Source organism: Triticum aestivum, chromosome 2D, assembly GCF_018294505.1.
Source record: "Triticum aestivum cultivar Chinese Spring chromosome 2D, IWGSC CS RefSeq v2.1, whole genome shotgun sequence".
In the NCBI taxonomy this organism is placed as follows: domain Eukaryota; kingdom Viridiplantae; phylum Streptophyta; class Magnoliopsida; order Poales; family Poaceae; genus Triticum; species Triticum aestivum.
Genome location: NC_057799.1, coordinates 648,718,068 through 648,737,885, shown reverse-complemented (window position 1 = coordinate 648,737,885; position 19,818 = coordinate 648,718,068). Strand labels below are relative to the sequence as shown.

Here is a 19,818-nt window from a genome sequence, read left to right as displayed (position 1 = left end):
TTTTTATCAAAAATGTTTGACTGTTTTTATATGTCTAAAAATCAGCATGGCAACTTTGTACATGACACAATCTTTGAGCATGGCAAAAATTATTCTAATTCTATGATGGTATCAAGTAAACTTGTATATGGCCGTGGACAGTGAAACTGCAATCACAAAATCAGCATGGCAACTTTGTACATGACACAATCTTTGAGCATGGCAAAAATTACTGCTATGCTCGTTTTATGAAGCTACAGTTGTGTACTAAAAATTGCCGTGTTTCCCACACTAAAACTACCATCTCACGGCCTCACCACTCCAAACATTTGCCATCTTAATAAGAAAGTTGCCATGGTGTTTTGTTTGCTTGTCTAGCCAATTTATATGGATATAATCTCATGCATATCTGCTCTCTCTACTCAAAAACTAAAAATGCTGCTCCTCTACCAATATAGTGAGACTGCAATAATGAAATCTGCCGTGCATCTACTGCATCGTGGCATGGCAAAAAATTGCAGACGATTAACCGAACAAATATGAAAGAAGGTTCAGCAGGATGCTACCTGCAGAGAAATGAATCCAATGGCGGGGTCTTGTGCGGTGAGTCGCCGTGGCTATCTAGCTCGAGTTGCGGCTGTGGCTTTGACCCCGCTTGGGTTGTCAGGAGCAAATCAGGGTGTGCCTTCACCGCGTCATCAGCCTACGCGTCGGTGAGGACACGTGGACAATGGCGAGCGGGGACGGCACGCGCCCTTGCAGCTCGATGGAAGCAGAGGAGCGCCATGTCCGTCCTCGAGCCCGATCCGTCACGCCCGCCCAAAGCCTATGGCTGCATGGATCGCCGCCCCTGTGGAGCATGTCGGCGTCGTCTTCGCCGTTTCTATGCCCCTCCGTGCGCCGCGGGGACAACTCTGCTCCACCCCCATCCGCGTCCAGCCTCCTCTAGAAGCGCCACCACCTACCTTCCATCTCTCTGGCAACTCCGGCCCACTGGAATCACCACACCACCACGCGCGTGGGCCCTTCTCCGCCGTCGTCGACATGGTCGCAGCCCGAGATCTGCTTGCCGCATGACACGCCCGAGCCTCCGTCTCCACGCCGCGCCATAGGGGCGGCGCTGGGAATCTCCAGCGGTGCCTCCCCGGAGGAAAGGGAGGGGGAGGATGGAGGAATTGATGATAGTTCCCGGTGGTGGGAAGAGAAGAATGCGGGGGGAAGGGGGGTGGGGGAGAGGGGAAATATCTGGTGCTCCGGGAGCACCTAAGCTTAAGTGCTCCCGTGCGCCCTCAGCCGTTGGATCTCAAATCCAACAGCTCCTGTGAGATGATGAATATTTTTGCACAAAAGCCATCATAGAATCTGAAAAATGCGCGCATGTACAACAGCTACAGCAGCTTCTCATACGCCATTGGATCTGAGATCCGATGGCCCAAAAACCCGTATCATGGGAGCACCTAAGCTCCCGTATCACAGGATACTCTCCCGTGGGGGAGAAGGAAGAAAGACAACGGAGTGGGGGAGGGGAAGCCGTTCGTGGCGATGTGCGTATTTCCCGAACGAAAAAGGGTCTGACGTGGCTAATCACCTTGCTCCAAGATTCGTGCTAATGATCCAAGGGTACAAAACACGTTTGGGTTGGGATCCTAAAATCCTGACGTTCGGCAGTTATCTATTCCGAAAAAAAAAACTTGGTTGAAGCCTAATTGGCGGCGGAATCGGCGACGTAAAGAGAGATTCCGCCGCCGACTCAGAGATTCAGTCCGACTCTGACTCAGCGGAGATCTTATATATCATAGGCGGCGGCGGGAAGAGAGATCCTAACTGAGATCAACTGTGTTGGGGAGAAGAGACGAAGATGGACGTGGACTTCGAAAACAGACATGGTGGACGCTCTTGGTCGCTACCGTGAGACCCTGAGGTGGGAGACCGGTACGCTGAGGAGCGAGGCCACGTCCCGGGGCCTGGAGACGATCGCCGGAAAGAAGGATTACCTAAATCGTCATCATCCCGACGGGAGATCACTATCTCTCGAATCACCTCAGCTGGTCGATCAGAACCAGAAAGTCGCGAGCCTGCCTCTGGTCAGTTTGCCCTACCTCGTTGCAAATCAAGAGGAGGCCCTCGCTCTGCTCTTGCACGAGGCGCTCAAGCTGGGCTACCGGGTCCAATCTCTGAGGGAACTCGGTGTGCCAATCCCCTTGGAGACTGCCAGATTACTCTATCGCCTGTCAAAAAGATGCGCGGAGATCTCCAGAATCATAGCGAGGCATGGGTCACCCAATTCAGGCAAATCTAATTCTCAGGATGCTCCTGCAGTTTCGGCTTACAAAGAGCGCCGTGTCAGCTGGAAATCCATTTGGGGCAGCCCCGTGTTAAGGTGTGGCGGCTTCAATGGCTCCTTCATTATCACACCTAACTTAGTCTCTTTTTTCTTTGAAAAAACCTAACTTAGTCTTTATGGTCAGCTTTGCTTCCTTGTTCTTTCTTAATATGAATCAATTTCTCAATCAGTGCAATCGTATCACTTTCTGCCTTTACTTCTTGTACAGTAAAAGTTTTAGTAATTTTGATAGAAAATTTGTAACTCTGGGGAAACTCATTGTACTAGTTTAGGGGGAATTAGTGCTTGTGCCAGAAATTAGAAAAACCCACACCAAATTCCTAGAATATAATGTCAGTGTACTAGTGCATCATGCATGTCAGATTTAGGAACAAATCAACTCTCACCAATTTACTGTAAAGACAAGTGAGTAATTACCAAGGGTATTGATTGATCATATACATATGTCTCTCAGAGGCCTAGCGAACCGTACCGTTCAAACATGGAGACAATAAGTTGTCAAATAGGATTAGCTGTTGGAAGGTAGTGATTAATGAACTAAAGTCAGGACTACAGTGCACATTTCAAAGGAAATAGACCAGTGATACGGATGGTGAAACAGGTATATACCTGCACAAATACACAGACACAAGTGCACAGTTTCCCAAGTGGATGTTCCGATTTGTTGTCGGTGAGGGTAGCACCTATGTGCTCATGTATTTCCTGCTTTTGGTTCCTTTTTGTTTCTTAATATGCATTTCTCAGTCAATGCAATCATATTACATGCTGCTTTCCTTCTTGTATAGTAAAATATTGCACTTCTCTTGGTTTAGTAATTTGTACATTTATATAACACTACACACATTGATGTTGCAGCCACATTGTCTCCTATGTACTTTACCCCCTTTGCTCCTGGTATCATCCCATACTCCGGCTTCGCCACCAAGGCATTGCAGATCTACTCCTTCAAAATATTTGATCTAGATGACAGCTTGAAGTGGCCACTCTATGTGTACGGCGTAGTTGCTGCTCGAGACGCTGTGGATGGTAACCACAACCTTCTCTTCTCTCGCTCCAGGACTAACTGCCAATTACTCACTGAAAAGGTATGTATATGAAATTTTTTTTCTCTCTTGAATGTGATTTTGTGTGTTAAACATTTACACTAGCAAACATTTGAAAATTAATATGTTGGTCGATATGGCTCTGCTGGTTCTTAAATAAGCATAGCTTGATAATCATTTTTCATGGATGAAAACAATTTGATTGAAGCAAAGTTTATCCCTATCAGCGTGTAACTACACATGAAGGAAATGGAATTAAGCTCAGCAGCATTAGTCGAGTAGCACAACAGATAACAAACTCACTCTGTGAGTAACATCTAGTGGTAGTTAGTAAAGAAAAGGTTATATGAAAAAAAAGTTTCTACTTCTGGCCAAAGTCAAGATCTATTCCGGATTAATGCAAGCAGCTTCAATACTGCACCTTCCAGGCAGAATACCAGCCCTTGTTGATATGGTTGCATGGTTAAATTTGATTCCAATATTTTCATACATATCTCAACAGCAGCAATATCATAGGTTTCTGTGTTCTAACACTTGCTCCCCAGATATATATTTAGCTTATTCAGTAAACCGAAATGAAAACATTTTAGGAAGTAGAGGTCATTCTCCCGTTTCGACCTTCTAATGACCATGGAAGATGAGTCAGTTTTCATTCAGAGATATAATCAATTGTACTGTTGTCAGCAGCAAGAGGAACATTCAAACAATCAATATGACCATTAATTACTGGTGCTCTATCCATCAGTACAAAAATCTCTTAGGAAGGGAATACCATTCTCATTCATAGGCATTTCAAACAAACAGATAGATAGCACCTCTATAAATTAAGCACGGCAAGCAACAAATCAAACCCTCTCTAAGCAAAATATCTGTATTTTTTAGCTATTTGTATTAAGGCACATGCAACTAAAACAACCATAAGAAGAAAAAATAGATGATTCATATGACCTTGCAAGCAAGAATATACATGTATTGAAACAAAAAAGGAGGGAGATGGCACTTTGTGTTATTTGTTCACCTTGGCAAAGATCTCATTTTTTTATCAGCTCTGTCACTTCTTAATTTTTTATCTAGTTGCTACATTTCACAATTGTAACTTCGGCAATATAGCACAGATTATCTTCCTCCTAAACATTACATGGCAACCTTCACGTGATTGTCTACGCTCACTTATATTGATGCAAATAAGTAGATATTTGATGCCTCGGTACCACAATGATGTAACTTGGATATTTGATTCGGTGACTCGCTGCTACGTGTTTCAGTTAATGAGATACACTATTGAGTTACCAAGATACCGTATTTAGGCGTCCATCTAGGAAAGACATCCTATCTAGCTACTTGAGCATGCACCGGAGCTTAAATTGTTTTATTTACTTGAGACATTGAAGATAGAAAGAAAGATAAGAGGGAAAAAATAAAAAGTGTTATGCAGGCACAAAACCCCTCGTGCTTGCACCTGAGTAAAACACAAGTAGCATGCAGATTGACTATGCCTATATGCATCTAAGTAACTAAGTACTTCTCCAGTTTGGTTAACTTTCCAATATGAACATGTCTTGTAGCTTCATGTTCCGGTTATGAGGAACATAAAAGTCATTGAGTTTGTTCCTAAGCAAAGTTGTGATGGTCTATTTAAATTTAATTCTTTGTAATACTTTCCATGTTATCTCATATGTTTCATTTTAGCGTTAGTAATGACAACAATGATGTTTGCAGGATCCTTTTTTGCACTTGACTGGCCCGTCTCGTGCTATTCTGGCCGAGTACCCTGTTGACTTTGAAGTTGAACTAAGGATAAAAGATGGAGCAGAGCCCCAAGACAAAGCATTGATGAGTTCTACTAACCACCACCATTTCGGTGGTGATACTGCTCTTTTCCTTGGCTGCCTGTGTAGCGCAGAGGTGGGCCTTCAGACTGTTCGTAGTGCGATCCAGGCCACTATCTTGTCTATTCGTGTTGTTGGAGGGGGATTTCCTTTTATGGTGTACAAGTTTCTTGTTCAACGTCTACTGAAGGTGCTATTGCTGCTGCATGTCGGCAAGTTGTGTTGCTTGATTCTGTTCAAAATTTTCCCGAAGATGGACTAGATGGTTACCTTCCTCTGTCAAGGAATGTTGTTACTGTGGAATCAAAAGGATCGCTTAGGATTATCATGAAAGGCTATTCAAAGTCTGGTATTGTTGCTGATGAAGCCCGGCTAGACTTCCCTGCTCAAGATTGCCAAATAAGCACTCAAGAATGTACTATTGGCAATGCTAAGCTGCAGGTTGTCATTGCTTGGTCTCTACTTGTGAGGGACAAGCTCGACAACTTGGCAGAGGGGTACATCTTCCCTCTATGACTCTTGTTTAGCTCATGCTCTTAGGCGATCAAACTTGGAACTAATTTGTTTATTTTGTTGTCTTGTGTAATCTAATTTGAAGTAGACCTATATATGTTTATGTTGTCTTGTGTGATCAAACCTGAAGAACTGGACGGATGTTTGTTTGATCTTACATGATCAAACTTGAAGAAGTAGTAGACCAATATATGTTTCTTTTGTTCTATTCCTACAACTTCTAGGGAGGTACCTTTATTATTTATTATGTTTCAGCTTGGAGTAAACCTACATTTGAGTTTGGGTCGAATTGACGAATGTAATTGTTTTTGGTCGAAGACAAGAGCTTTGCCAAGCTAACAAATGTCGGTCACCCCGCATGGCCAAACTAGATCAAAATGTGCCTGTGCATGTTGGCTACTTGAGTTTTCTAAGCTATAGTACCTGTTTCTCATAGTAGAAAAATAACTATACCCTTGATTAATCACATTTGGGATGCAAATTGTAAGGCCGGGCAGATTGAGACAGAAGCGAGAGGGTAGCAGAGGTGCTTGTGTCGGAACTGGCTGTTGGGTGTTGCAGTACAGCACATCTTTTGCTTAATGGAACAACTTCAGCATATGATTTACTGTATCTAGTACTAATTTTTTTTTTAGAAAAGGAGGATGACCCCGGCCTCTGCATCTGGGAGATGCATGCGGCCACTTTATTGATTATTCTCGAGGACCTTACAAAGTATTACAACAATATGCCTGAATCCGCCATCTTGGCAACATATGCCACTACTCCTATCCATATGATGAAGGGATGCTAGCTGGGTCAAATACCCAGACCACTCACCTAAACCTATCATCAAAGGCCGGAAGCACCCAGCCGAGCCACATACCGGGTCTGGGGCACAAACCGGTCTGACGCACTCACATGTGTCGTCGCCGCCATCTTCCACAGGTCCGTCTTCAGAGTAGATATTGAGGCTGCTTCTACCTTGTCAGGCCACTCTGCCATCGACGCCACCATGACGCCAGACAGCCACCTCCTCCTGCGCGAGTCCATCTACACGCATCGGGCACCGAGTCTCCGCTGCGCCACGCCTCCAAGATCCGCCGTCTTCGATGCGGAGGAGGAAACACTACTCCACCTCTGGGCGCATCGCCGGCCACCTGCGGCGATGTCGTGCAAGTCCAGCTCTCGGAAAGCACGCAGGGAATCACGATCTTCAAGACGACGCCCTCGGGAGAGGAAGCGACGTACCACGCCATCGTCTGGTCCTGCACCGTAGGTCCTGGGCTTTCACCCGAAGAAAGTGACCCGAGAGCGGAGGAGGTCGGAGAACTCCACAACGGCCCCCAGGAGGAGAGCGACATCCGCAGACACCGCGCCATCGGATTTCGCCCGGAGCAACCCTACCTCCGCACCCTCACGCTGTCGGACGAGGATGGGGGAACCCTAGCGCCGCCAGCATGCGAACCCATTGGCCCAAGCACCTCTTGCGCGGCGGCGGCGCCATCACCACACACGACCACTAACCTCACCGCCGGCCGAAACTAACGGGCCAGATCGGCCGAGCCCGCCACGGCCAGATCTGAAACCTCGGGACGCCGTCGCGTCGAGGCAGCCACGAGCAGCCGGCAGCCCATCACCTGCGAGAGGACGAGGACGCCGCGCCGGGCAGCCGCCACGCCGGCCGGAGACGCCGAGGACGAGACTCCCACCACCACGGGCTCACGCCGGCAACCTAGGCCGCCGAGCGCGCGGAGATCCCCGCCGCCACCATCCTCCGGCGCGGGCTTCGCCCGGCGGAGTCATCCAGCGGCGGCGGGAGGGGGGACGTGTTGTAGAGGGGAGCGGCGGCGGCGTACCTAGGGTTCCCCCGAGCCGCCCTGGGGACGACGCGGGGGACGCGCGGAGAACTCCTATGAAACGTGCGGAAATATTCAAACAAGCAAGCAATAAAGTACTAATCTGAGTAGTAAAATAAAGTAATAAAGTAGTTGATCCTACAGCAGTAGCGAGAATACCACAATGGACTGAACTTCAAACAAGCAATATATGGCATTGGCAGTTTCATAGGTTCCAAAGCATGCCGTTATATTCTAGCAGTCAGAGAGCCTAACACAAGCTTACTCCAGTACTATTGAGTTAATGTTGAGGATACTCTTATGTTTTCTGCTAATAAGGATATTCACCAGGGGCATCCAGTGTAATGATCTCATGCACAAGACTGCCCACAAGAACCCAAGACAGTTGGCGAGCTCTTTGACATCGGCAACATCCATAGGACTTGCGAGGAGGCCATTCGCGGCAGATCCAGAGGTGACAAGGGGAAGGAAGAGCAAGGCTCCAGAGTCCTGCAAGCCTAAGGACCGCACTGAGTCATCTAACAAGAAAAACAAGCAGAAGCGTAAAAGTTGAGGACCTCGTCGCAGCAAATAAACTCTGCCTAGAGGAGAGTGTTAGAGTTGTGTCGAATATTGTGTACAAGGTAGGTTACAGTTGGACTCTGAGTAGTATTGTATTTAGATAGGATATGGAGTTATATCCTAGTAGGACACTTGTATCCTAGGCCTCTCATTTATAGCGGGGGTAGACACAAGATGTCACCTATGCCAACATAATAGCACCGGAACGCAGGGGAAGTTGGCGGCATGTGCCGGTGTCCAGGGCGACCGTGTGCGGTATTGTAGCGGTGTCATGGGGAGGAGCGCCCATAGTCAGGCCCCGGAGATGTAGCCATATCGGTGAACCTCGTTAACAAATCTCAGTGTCGTGCTCGTGTGATTGCTTGGTCCTCGGATGATCAACGGTATGCCTCGGATTTATTCTATCAAGTGGTATCAGACCTAGGTTGTTCGGAGGCTGCAGATTGTTGATCTAGAGGAGGAAGGAGCGGAGCGGATGAATTCATATCGATGGTCGGGTGGACCGATTGGAAAAGTCGATGGTGCGGCGAGATGCTCTGTTCTTAGCAGTCGGAGGAGTCGTTCATGCGGAAGCTGTCGGCGTGGGATTTTGATCGGCTGATCTCGGCGTCGGATTGGTTCGATCTGGCGATCTCCGCAGCATCAAGGTTACAGCGGCTCTAGACAGAATCGTGTAGCGGCAGGATGCAGCTCTCGGCGAAATCGTGCGGTCGCAGGAGACCAAGGCGGCTCGTGGGCATAGGGCGTGGCATGGTGGCCCAGGTGGGGGCTCGCATGCTTGATGGGCTAGGCCCTCTTGCATGTGTCATCGCCGTCGTCTTCTATCAATCTATCTTCAGAGCAAAAACTAACGCATCGAGCTTGCCAAGCCTCTCTGCCGTCGACACCACCATGACGTCAGACAACCTCCTCCTCCTGCGCGAGTCCATCTCTGTGCATCGGACACCGAGTTTCCACTGTGCCACACCGCCGAGATCCACCGCCATCAATGTGTAAGATGAAGCACCGCTCCACCAAAGAAGCCGTCCACTGAACCCTCGAGCCCGTGTACACCTTCAAAAATGACGCCCCCAAGGGGGAAACGACACCAGAACGTCGTCGTCATCCGATCTACTGATCTAGGGTTTCCCCTAAGATAGCGGATAGAGATCTGGAGCTTCTCCACGGCGATGTCTTTAAGAAGGTAACGACACAAAAGAGTACCGCCATCGCCGGTCTCGGCAACAAGCCGAAAACGAGATTTTCACCCGGATCCGCTCAACAAACCTCCATCAAGTATCATGTGCACGGCTCACCACCGATCTGAGCCGCCGCACAAACGAGTAGGCCGCACCGGCCATATCAGATCCGTCCGGAGGCCAAACCATACATGGTCGTCGCCGCAGATCCGATCGTCGCCGCCGAACGCAGCCAACGCTGCTGCACGGCCGGCCACCGCGCCCGCAGCCATCGCCGGCTGTCGCGCCACCGCCGGTCAAGGCAGGGCCGCCCGCCGTGCCGCCAAATCAGATCGGCCACGCCCCGCCTAGTATTCCCATTTTTTCCTGCCGTCGAGCGAAGGACGAAAGCCCCGCCGCCGCCGTCCTTGGGAGCCTCGAGGGCTTGCCCTGCGGCTCACTCTGGCGGCGGCGGGGAGGGGATGGGAGGAGGGGATGTGTGACGCCCCAAGACCGGTGATTCAGAAGACTTCCATATATTTCGTGATCACCGTGTGTTTCTTTTTGCTTGCTCTATTTATTTTGCATTGCATCATGCCATCATGTCATTTAATTTTTAAAAACTCAACTAAGTAAATTGCATGGATCTTCGATCCATTTAAATCGAGGGAAATGCACATGGTGATTTCTCTTTATAACAATTGCCCTCCCAATATTATTAGGGAGCTATGATAAATATTCCATCCTTTAGGAATAAACCATAACACACTTACAGTTTATGTTCCATGCATTTTCTACCTCAATTCCTCGCCTCAAACTTTGCCAACAATTCTTATCTCATTTATCGAGGCTCTTCCAAAATTCTCAACATTTTTGGATCTACCAAATACCCACTTCCCTCCTACACTCATTTGAAAATAATTCAAATGAGCTTGAAGTCAACTTCACGCCCATGCTCACTTTCTATTTTTCTTGGATCAAGCTCATTTTTATGAATCCGGGAAAATTATCCGCGTGTCCAACTTCTTCCCCTAACCTCTCTTTCTTTTCTTTCTTATCTCTGTTTTGTTTTTTTATTTTGTTTTAGAGTGAGAGAGAGCCCAGCAGGCCATCTAGGCCCATCCGCAGCCCAGCTCCTCCATGGCCCAAGGCCCAGCAGCCCCCTCGCTAACCCTAGCGCCAGGGGAGAGCCTCCTACTCGATCCCCATCTCCCTCCCGAGCGCCGTCACGCAGGGAGAGGGCAGCGCTAACCCTTCTCCCGATCCACTTCTCTCCGTCCTCTCGTTCGCTCCCTCATCCCGCACCTACACCTTGTCCTCGTGGACCCGCGCCTCCCCGTCGCCCTTACTCGAGCTTCGTAGCCATGGCGTCGCCACCACCATCTCCAGCCGCTCCTCTGCAGCTCCTCCTCCGCCTCGTCCTCACGTCCGGTCTCGTCCCCGACCCGCCGTTCGCCTCCTCCATCGACCGTCCCGGCCACCAGAGTTATTGACGGCCGAAGCCCGGCCGCGTCGTAGCCTCTGCTGCCGGCGACCTCGACCTCCCCTGCGCCTCAAGACTCTCCCGTCGGAGCCCCGCAGACCCGCGTCGTCGCCTCGACGCCACCCAGTACTGGGGCGGGAGTTCAGGAGTATTGCCATAACTCGTATAACGGATGCTTTTCGAAGGTTGTGGTACACGATTTCCGAAGGTTTCTTGGTTATGTGTTGACGGATGGATACAGCTGGATCTAGGGATTGTTAGTTTGGGTGATATATTTTGTGTCCCTTGTATCCCCAACACCAGATTGCATAACCAGAAAGTTTCGGGAGTTTATAAGTGGGAATTCAAGTATCTCGTAGGATATCTTTCCAACACACACATGATACGATATGGGATCTATCATATGTTTGTTTCCGGCTTATTCTGCAAGCCAAATCCTTTGTTTTGTTTTATTTGTGGTATTCGAGTTGCTTCGAAGTCAAATGTTGAATCCATACCTTTCCTAAACGGTGTTCTCATATTGCTATGTGAATACTAATCCTTCTTGATCATCGAGGTCGTCATGTTAATTCTTTTCCAACCGGCGTGCTTCTCTTCAAGTGGATCCGATCATTTCAACATTCGCGAGATCAATTCTAAGTTTTCTCAACGGTGTTTGTTTCATCCGTCCCAAGTTGCCTTTGTTTTTCCCACCCTCCCACCCTTTTTCTTCAAACACTAAGATTTCTTAACCAAGTATCCTTTTTATTGATGGGAAGTCTCTCCATCATTTTCCGTCAATGTTCTTATCCGGTGATTCTCAGGAAGATACTAACGGAGCTTCAAGTTTATCATTCTTCGTTCTCTTTTCTTCTCCGGTGGCTTCAATTCAAGCTTTCGGTGTTGATCATATTCCCTTCCTCGTCTCAAGTGTTTTCGTATGCCGGTGTATCTCTTAATCATTCCCCGTTTGCTATTCAATTTTTCCGGAGTGTTGAAGATATCTCTGAAAATTCGTGTTTCCACTCCGCATCAATTCTAACTATTTCGAGGGTGTTACCTCATTCAAGCCATTTAATTCAACCGGTGCAATCTCCTTTTTCAAGTAATCTTTTCAACGGTGTTTCTCTTGAGTGGGCCCCCTAACCCACAGGTCTTTTTCCAGGATCTTACCTGACTCTTCTAATTTATCCGGAGCGATTCTCAAATTCTTTCGAAGTTTGACGTAAGAATGAATTTTCGTCAGTCATATGTCTTTCTCCAAGATCTTTCAAATTCTTTTCATCGTTGGTTCAACCTTTCCAATTTTCATTCTGGAGTGCCTCAACAATTCATGGTGGTGTTTCTCATCGCCATTCTCAACATTTGAAGACCGAAGAAGAGTTTCTCTTAAATCTTGCTCCATTCTCTTCAAGATTCATGGTTCTAGCTTGATGACATCCTCTCATAATTGTTTTCGATTGTGAGAATTCTTTTCACCCATCCGGAGCATTTCAGGAGTCTTTTCAGTTTGATTCTCCGGAGCCCATCATCTCAGAATTATTCATTCAAGCTTTCAACTCTCGTTCTCCAAATCATACTGGTGCATCATTCAAGTATTACCTAAACAACTCGGGACCTCTGCGTTCACTTATATCTAAATTCTATCAAGTATCTTTATTCGTTTTCTAATTCTTCCCGGTGTTCCTTTATCTTATCTTCGTTGATTTTCAGATTCTTACGGTGGTTCGTTCAAGATTTCTCTTCCTTCGTCACATATCAATTTATTCGTTGTTTCAATCCTACCGGTGGTTCGATGAAGACCTTCTCAAGTTTGCGCTATATCTCTCTTCAATCTTTTTTTCAACGAGAATAAGTAGTATGCCAAATCCGTTGCTTGTCATCAATCTAAATTGGTGAAGGATAAGCATAACATAATTCTTATTCTTGTTTCATCCAAGTGTTTAATCCCTTCTTTTGGAGTTCATTCGTGATATCAATTTGTCGGTGCTAAGTTGTTCACCTTTTGTTTCCGGAGTTCCAATCTCTCTCAGTTAACTCGCGCGAAGCTCCATCTAAATCATTGCAAGGATTCTTTTCATTCTTCAATTGTTCTTCAAGATTTCTCTCGGAGTTAAGATCCGCCAAGCTATATTCTAAAATAAACATGGTGTTCAACACATGTTTTGTTTTGTGGAGTCCAAGCATTCTTCATCTTGCATTCTAAAGTGCAATTCGTTCTACCTTATCATTTGAGGTGGTGTTATGTCATTCTTGACAATTTGAGTTCGTGTTTCATGATTCACATGTTGTCAAGAATGAGATATTTTAAATCCACCAATCTCTTCGTTGGATTTATCTTGTGTCATGTTTCACCTAAAGCCTTCCCTAAGGAATGTTGCTATTATGGTGCTTATCAATGATCCAAATTTTCTCCTATCCTCTTGGTGAAAGAAGTTTTTTTCATCGCCTTGGTGCTCTCACTCAAATCAATGGCTTCCTTTAGTGGCCGTTTGTCACCTCATAATGTTGAGATGTTTCCATAAGTCCACTACAAGCTTATTCTTTTCGTTGTTGGTTTTCCAACAACTCCGTTCAATCCTTCTTTTTAAGGAGGCTCTTTTAAATTCAATTGTGATATAAGTTGTTGTTCTCTTCTGTGTTCTCTTGATTCCACTCTTTCATTTGTCCCGAAGGCATTGTGATGTTTTCTTCGACCCATCATCTCGTTTTGCCAAGATCATATTCTTTTCTTGCTTATCCATTTAACCGGAGTGTTGTATGAAATCTTTCTTACCCCTTGTGCCATTTTTCAACAGTTCCGGAGGCAGTGTGTTGTTGATTTCATCAAGTATCATCCCATCTTCTCAAGTTCATGTTAATTCCTTCCATTTTTAGTCGGATTGCTGTCCAAATTATATCATTCTTAATCCTACTCTATTTTGACAGGAGTGGCTTCAATATCTATCTTGTCCCTTAACCTCTTGGTTCTCGTCGTATTCCATGTTCCTCTTATGTAATGGAGTGTTCTCAACTTCATTCATCTCCGCCGTATTCTTTCCTTGAAATTGGTTAAACTCTCAAGGTTCGTGGTTTCACTCTTTTGTCAAGAAGCAACTTTGTTTTACCTCTTCCTCTTTCGTTTTCTCTCCGGTGCCATCCCTAGATCTCGGGACGAGATCTCTTGTAAGTGGAGGAGTGTTGTGACGCCCCAAGACCGGTGATTCAGAAGACTTCCATATATTTCGTGATCACCGTGTGTTTCTTTTTGCTTGCTCTATTTATTTTGCATTGCATCATGTCATCATGCCATCATGTCATTTAATTTTTAAAAACTCAACTAAGTAAATTGCATGGATCTTCGATCCATTTAAATCGAGGGAAATGCACATGGTGATTTCTCTTTATAACAATTACCCTCCCAATATTATTAGGGAGCTACGATAAATATTCCATCCTTTAGGAATAAACCATAACACACTTACAGTTTAAGTTCCATGCATTTTCTACCTCAATTCCTCGCCTCAAACTTTGCCAACAATTCTTATCTCATTTATCGAGGCTCTTCCAAAATTCTCAACATTTTTGGATCTACCAAATACCCACTTCCCTCCTACACTCATTTGAAAATAATTCAAATGAGCTTGAAGTCAACTTCACGCCCATGCTCACTTTCTATTTTTCTTGGATCAAGCTCATTTTTATGAATCCGGGAAAATTATCCGCGTGTCCAACTTCTTCCCCTAACCTCTCTTTCTTTTCTTTCTTATCTCTGTTTTGTTTTTTTATTTTGTTTTAGAGTGAGAGAGAGCCTAGCAGGCCATCTAGGCCCATCCGCAGCCCAGCTCCTCCATGGCCCAAGGCCCAGCAGCCCCCTCGCTAACCCTAGCGCCAGGGGAGAGCCTCCTGCTCGATCCCCATCTCCCTCCCGAGCGCCGTCACGCAGGGAGAGGGCAGCGCTAACCCTTCTCCCGATCCACTTCTCTCCCTCCTCTCGTTCGCTCCCTCATCCCGCACCTACACCTTGTCCTCGTGGACCCGCGCCTCCCCGTCGCCCTTACTCGAGCTTCGTAGCCATGGCGTCGCCACCACCATCTCCAGCCGCTCCTCTGCAGCTCCTCCTCCGCCTCGTCCTCACGTCCGGTCTCGTCCCCGACCCGCCGTTCGCCTCCTCCATCGACCGTCCCGGCCACCAGAGTTATTGACGGCCGAAGCCCGGCCGCGTCGTAGCCTCTGCTGCCGGCGACCTCGACCTCCCCTGCGCCTCAAGACTCTCCCGTCGGAGCCCCGCAGACCCGCGCCGTCGCCTCCTGTGCATCGAGCGGGAGGACGACGAGAAGTGCCTTCTCTGCGCCCGAGTTTTCCCCCGACCTGAGGCCGTCGTCCTCGACAGCGCCAAGTCCTTTGTCGCGCCGCCCTTCGCCAAGTCCCGCTCGCCGATGCTCCTTGACTCCGTCTTTCCGGCGCGGTACCCGCCTCGCCAAGCCCCTGCATCGCGCCGCTGTTTCCTCTCCTTCAACCCGCGTCGCCTCTGCCAGCCCTGTGCTGCTGCTTGCATCCGCCAAGCTCCTCTGCCCCGTTTCGCCTCGGCCTCGACCGAGGAGGACGAGTTGCGTTGCTGCCTGCTCGATCCGCCTGCACGCGCGCCTCGCGCGTTGACCGCGACCAGCTCCATGCCCGAGCGAGCACGCTCCTGATCCCGATGCCCAGCACCGCCCAAGTTGTCGCCTCTACGCACCATGCAGTGTTACCGTGGACGCATGCACCCCCGGATCGGAACCTCAAGCACCAAGTACACCACCGACAAGACCCGGACTCCGAACGCCAAGTACAACTACGAACCCGAAGACCTCGGATGCATCAAGTTCCTCTACGACCTGTGTACAACTACCGTCGCCAAGACCGGACCGACAAGTACCCTGACAACGTGTGTACCACTACCGTCGACCCTTGAAGACTCCGTGGACGTCAAGTTCCTCGCCGTGACCCCGAACATCTACGGAATGTGTGCGACTACGAAACGTGTACCACTACTTCCACCACCGTCGCGAGAACGTCTACTTCCACTATGAACTTGATCCGTTCCGAAAAGTCACGCCTCGAAGGTATAACCCCGAGATGACGCCCGTAAACGAATGCTTTGTTGTATGAGATGCCCACGTTTGCACCGTGTTCGAATTTGTCACTTGCACGGTCCTCCTCGTTTGCCTTGCGTCGACCCGTGGGAACCCGGTAATCGGGATCACCCCACCATCTCTAGCATGTTCCGCATATCCGCACACTTGCTTCTTTTGCACCGTTATCTCCATGAGCTACCGGAACCGATATGTTGCCGTAGCATCATTTTCGGATTAGTTGCCGTGGCACCCCTTTCTTCCACCACGCTGACAAATGCTTCATAACATGCTCATGTCAACATTTTCATAAAATGGCAAAAAACTTGCATTGTCATCCGCATCATGATAACAACATTTAAAAATGTTTATTATTGTTGTTTCCTTTAAATTGCTAAATGACATATGGGGATTTTCCGGAATTGTTGTTTGTTATTTCCGGCCTCATTTAAACTTGCCTAAATAGTTAGTTTTCATATGCTTCACCTCTTGCCATGTTAATCAACATTTAATATTGATGAGTACCATAAGCGAGAGAGAACTAAATAATTGATGTGGTGTTTCGTCAATATGCAACTCGTTGCATATTGAGCTCCACTTAATTTGTAGTATTGTTTGTTGCACTTTGCCATGCCTTTTTAAACTGGACATGCATCATACTTGATTGTGCATCATGCCATGTTTATGATTGTGTGTTTACTATGTTGTTTGTTTCTTTCCGGGTTGTTTCTCTCGTTAGCTTCGGTTTCATTCCGGAGTTGTGAGGATTCGTTCGACTTCGTCTGTTTGTCTTCTTCATGGACTTGATCTTCTTCCTAGCGGAATTTCAGGCAAGATGACCATACCCTCGAAATCACTTCTATCTTTGCTTGCTAGTTGTTCGCTCTATCGCTATGTTGCGCTACCTACCACTTGCTATATCATGCCTCCCATGTTGCCATGTCAAGCCTCTAACCATCCTTTCCTAGCAAACCGTTGTTTGGCTAAGTTACCGCTTTTGCTCAGCCCTTCTTATAGCGTTGCTAGTTGCAGGTGAAGTTGAAGTTGGTTCCATGTTGGAACATGGATATGTTGGGATATCACAATATCTCTTATTTAATTAATGCATCTATATACTTGGTAAAGGGTGGAAGGCTCGGCCTTATGCCTGGTGTTTTGTTCCACTCTTGCCGCCCTAGATTCCGTCATACCGGTGTTATGTTCCTTGATTTTGCGTCCCTTACGCGGTTGTTTGATTTATGGGACCCCCTTGACAGTTCGCTTTGAATAAAACTCCTCCAGCAAGGCCCAACCTTGGTTTTACCATTTGCCTATCACCTATTTCTTTTCCCTAGGGAGTCGCGCTCCCGAGGGTCATCTTTATTTAACCCCCCCCCCCGGGCCAGTGCTTCTCTAAGTGTTGGTCCGAACCGAGCAGCTTGCGGGGCCACCTCGGGGAAACTCGAGGTCTGGTTTTACTCGTAGCTTGACTTATCCGGTGTTGCCCTGAGAACGAGATATGTGCAGCTCCTATCGGGATTGTCGGCACATCGGGCGGCTTTGCTGGTCTTGTTTTACCATTGCCGAAATGTCTTGTAAACCGGGATTCCGAGACTGATCGGGTCTTCCCGGGAGAAGGTTTATCCTTCGTTGACCGTGAGAGCTTATAATGGGCTAAGTTGGGACACCCCTGTAGGGTATAAACTTTCGAGAGCCGTGCCCGCGGTTATGTGGCAGATGGGAATTTGTTAATGTCCGGTTGTAGAGAACTTGACACTTGACTTAATTAAAACGCATCAACCGTGTGTGTAACCGTGATGGTCTCTTTTCGGCGGAGTCCGGGAAGTGAACACGGCTTTTGGGTTATGTTTGACGTAAGTAGGGGTTCAGGATCACTTCTTGATCATTGCTAGTTGACGACCGTTCCGTTGCTCCTCTTCTCGCTCTTATTTGCGTATGTTAGCCACCATATATGGTTAGTGTTTGCTGCAGCTCCACCTCATTACCCCATCCTTCCTATAAACTTAAATAGTCTTGATCTCGCGGGTGTGAGATTGCTGAGTCCTCGTGACTCACAGATTCTACCAAAACAGTTGCAGGTGCCGACGATACCAGTGCAGGTGATGCTACCGAACTCAGGTGGGAGTTCGACGAGGACCTTGGTCGTTATTATGTTTCGTTTCCTGTTGATCAGTAGTGGAGCCCAGTTGGGACGATCGGGGATCTAGCAGTTGGGTTATCTTCTTTTCTTTTGACTTTGACCGTAGTCGGTCTATGTGTGTACTCTGCTTGATGTATGATTTATTTAAGTATTGTGTGAAGTGGCGATTGTAAGCCAACTCTCTTTATCCCATTCTTGTTCATTACATGGGATTGTGTGAAGATGACCCTTCTTGCGACAAAACCTACAATGCGGTTATGCCTCTAAGTCGTGCCTCGACACGTGGGAGATATAGCCGCATCATGGGCGTTACAGGATGGGAGGAGGAGAAGGGTGTCGGCGGCGCTCGGCTGGTTGCCGCTCGAGTCGCTTGTCACGAGCGACGCGGGGGCGTCCTGATTTTTCGGATCGCGGGGGCATCCTGATTTTTCGGATCATTGAACGTGAGGGACGCATTCATCGGAATTAGCAAGGCAAGGCAAAGGAAACTAGCCAGCATTAAAAATTTGTGTCAAGGGAGCTAAGTGCGAAGACCAAAAGGTTTTTTGGTTGGAAATTGCTATTGGTATGCGGAGGCTGTTCGTGTACTTGAGCATCGCGTTGATAGCTCGGATTTGTTGGCACAACAGGGATGCTTGAAGGCATTGCGGAAAGTCATGTCAGCTGAGATGGAATTATCATGTGATGGATGGAGATTCGCGAAAGACGATTTGGGAGTCTCGAGTGTGTCATGCAGTCAGTTAATTTAGGCTAGGTTGGACTGGATTGTCTAACGGATCGACTGGGATGTTGGTTGGTACAGAAGACGGTGGTGGCATCGGCGACGACGGCATAGGGGCGTGGTGCTGATGATGACCGACTTCTGGGCGTGGAAACACGTGGCGCAGGCCTGAGGGCTTATGTGGCTTCGACAAGACTATGGCGCAGGATTGATTCAAGGTGGTGTATATACGGAGCTTGAAGTCGATGAGGCGTGGGGGTGGACTGATCATCTACCATGGAGTCATGTTGAAGGTGGAGCTGGAATCTGGAGGACTTCACTCGGTGCTGATTGAGGGGCTACGACATAAGTCGATAGAGAGTCGAAGCCTATTCAGCGGGGAAAAGTGAGTGACACGTAATTCGGACTGGAGCCCAGTGGTTTGATGGAAGCGTGAAACTCTTCATCGGTAGGTGATGATCGGTGGTACTCTGCAGTGGGGGTTGAGTGGTGTGGGTTCGCGACCCTTGAGACTCGACCAGGACAGCGGAGGCTCGACGCGAAAATAGCGGCGAGGCGTGCGGCGCGCACGGGACATGGAGACGGGCCAGAGCTCTGGTGGTCATACATGTGGTGAGACAACTGCGAATTTGACTCGGGATGACTACAAGCAATGGTGAAATTTCTTCAAGTTTAAGACTGGCGGTCAAGGAAAGGAGCGGTGATGTGGAGTTCAGGTAACTCTTATCTGTGACACTCAATATGTGAGTTGTTCATTTTCACGCAGGGCAGTGATCAGTGTGCGATGGTGTTGGACGGATACTCTGAAAGTTGGGAGCATAGACTAGAGTAAGAAGAAACTTAATTTCGCTCGAGCGTTGACTGTGGTCAAGAAAAGGAGGGACTACAAGTTGCAGGTGGAGTCATATGGAGTCTTTGGAGTATCAGCGGTACTCATGGGATAAACTCAAGTCCAATGTACATGGAAGTTTGATGCATTGATGAATTCAAGGTGGTGGAGAATATTCGCCAAGGTGGAGTTTGTTAGAGTTGTGTCGAATATTGTGTACAAGGTAGGTTACAGTTGGACTCTGAGTAGTATTGTGTTTAGATAGGATATGGAGTTGTGTCCTAGTAGGTCACTTGTATCCTAGGCCTC

General features: G+C 47.7%; 1 pseudogene; it reads left to right on the top strand.

Annotated features, from left to right (window-relative positions):
* The first annotated feature begins 1,681 nt into the window (after positions 1-1,681).
* On the top strand, positions 1,682-5,769 carry LOC123056173 (uncharacterized; annotated as a pseudogene).
* The last annotated feature ends 14,049 nt before the right edge of the window (positions 5,770-19,818 follow it).